Genomic DNA, 2353 nt, shown 5'->3' on the forward strand with positions numbered 1-2353 from the left:
ACTGTAAATAGTGTTCTGTGCTCGTCTGTGCAGCCAATGACAGAACAGTTAGCATGTTTTGCTCAAACTTTCGCCATGGCATTAGAACTAGTACACCGTTGTCGCTTGCGAAAACACAATGACGGCGCCGTGGGTGTAAACTTACTGATTAAGGGGCGGTAATATTATAATGAGATCCCTTTGCCACGTCACCAAGGGAGCGAAATCAGACTCGCTCGTTTTCTCAGACGCTTGCAGAAAAAGGCTTACTTAAACAAAGTTACTGGATTAATCTTTTTCACGTTTCCTTGGTTGGTAGATGCACTGGGGACCTGATTATAGCACTTGAAACCTGGAAAAGTCAGATTTTCATGATATGTCACCTTTAATACATGCTTTTTTAGGGCGTTAAATAATGGCGCAAATACCAATAATTTGATGAGAGCAAACGTTAGTAGCTAAATCGCATTGCGTGATTCATTTTAATACTCTCCTCCCATATATTTTGCGTCTGAAATGGAAACTCTTACAAATGCGTATTCAATCAGTTCAGGCACAAAAATAACTGTGTCTGCGCCTTTTCAGCGCTAATTCGTCACTGCGCCTCTTTAGTAAAACCTGACAGTACTATTTTAACGCCAAAAGATGGTTAGTAAAACTGGCCCTTAAACGGGAAATCCTTTACCTGAAGCAACACGGAACCACACGATCCTGACTGGCTGCCGTTAAACTTGAATTTAATGTTTGTTTGTTTGTTTTATTGAGGAATTGTAACTTTGAGTGAATCTCACGAAACCAGGTGTCTGGGTCATAACCTATTTCACCCCAAAATCAGAAGACAAAACAGGAAATTATATACTTAGTTTATGGTTACAAGATTGACTGTTTTTACATTGACAATGTTTCCCTGGCATAAATTTGCATAATTTAAAAACAAACATAAAAAAAATTGCAAATTTATGTTTAAAATAAATATTTATTTGCTTAGATTTTTGGGATGAAATCTGAACTTGAGCAGGTTGAGAGTCATCACTGCTGATGCTTGTTCATCTGAAAACATGTCTAGGTCGCATTTCACCCCAAAAAAACAAGAAAAAAATATTTTGCATTCGTAAAGTTTACATTAATTTTCCTGACAGTTAAACATATTAAACTAAACTAATTTTTTTTAATTGAAAAATAGCACAATGAAAAATATCCATGTGATCTACAAAATAAGCTTGATTTTCTTTATGCAAACAAATAAAAAACAAATAAATTAATAAATAAAATACATATTTATTTTCTTTGCCTTTTGAGGTGAAATATGAGCTGAGCAGGTTGCGATTCATTTTAGGGTCACACTTCACTCCAAAAATCAAAAGAAAGAAAAAAAGATATGCATAAAATTGACTGTTTTTTATACTGACAGTTAATTGACTGTTTTTACTTTATGCAAAACATAATTTTGAATTGATTTTTTGTGGGTGAACTGACTTGACACTACTTGTGCATCTAAAAGCATGTCCAGGTCACATTTCAGCCCAAACAACAGAAGAAATGACATTTTGCATTAGGAAAATGCACTGTTTTTACATTGTGACACTATTTTCATTACAGTCAAACATATTATATCCTAAATAATAATTGAAAACATTCCCAATGCAAAGCTTCTTCATTTAATACAAAATAAGCTTTGTTTTCTTTATGCAAAACGCAGTTCCTTGTTTCTTTGCTTGGATTTTTGGAGTGAAATATGAGATCTGTCATCTCTGAGGTTTGGTGAGTTTCATGGTCTCTGATGCGCAGGCATCTGTGTTATGCTGGAGTTTATGCTGCTGCGATGCACCAATCCTGATTTTCAGAAGTGCCAATGTTGAAAATATGATCTAGTTGTTCGATATAAATCAGGTTATGTTTATTATTATTTAAGAGCGGTTTGACTGTCTGTGTGTGTGTGTGTTTGTGATGAAGCCTCACCAGCCGCCTGCACCAATATATCTCCATCAGAGTCTGAAGGTTTTATTATGCCTGTATTTAATATAAATACTAAAATGAAAAACTGAAATATTTTCCTTCTAGCCATGAAACTGTTTTGCTGTTATTAGCTGTTTCTCTATGTACCAAACATGCTGCCTTCAGATCCTCCTGGGAAATTAAAATTTTTCATCAACAACATGCAAAACAACTGCTAAATACGCTGTATTGTTGATATTGTAACGTGCTCAATGCCCCGTCATTGAAAACTTGTTTTTCTTGAAATTCTTAGTTAAACTATTTTAACTAAGAATTAAAACTTTTTAGCTTCCGGCTTCGCTACCGTTCGGACGTTCTTGCTTACTGCTCTGCGCTTTGCTCCCTATTTCTGTACTTTTCTTTGATTTTTCTAAGATTT

Source organism: Sinocyclocheilus rhinocerous, unplaced genomic scaffold, assembly GCF_001515625.1.
Source record: "Sinocyclocheilus rhinocerous isolate Xijiao unplaced genomic scaffold, SAMN03320098_v1.1 scaffold1818, whole genome shotgun sequence".
Lineage (NCBI taxonomy): Eukaryota > Metazoa > Chordata > Actinopteri > Cypriniformes > Cyprinidae > Sinocyclocheilus > Sinocyclocheilus rhinocerous.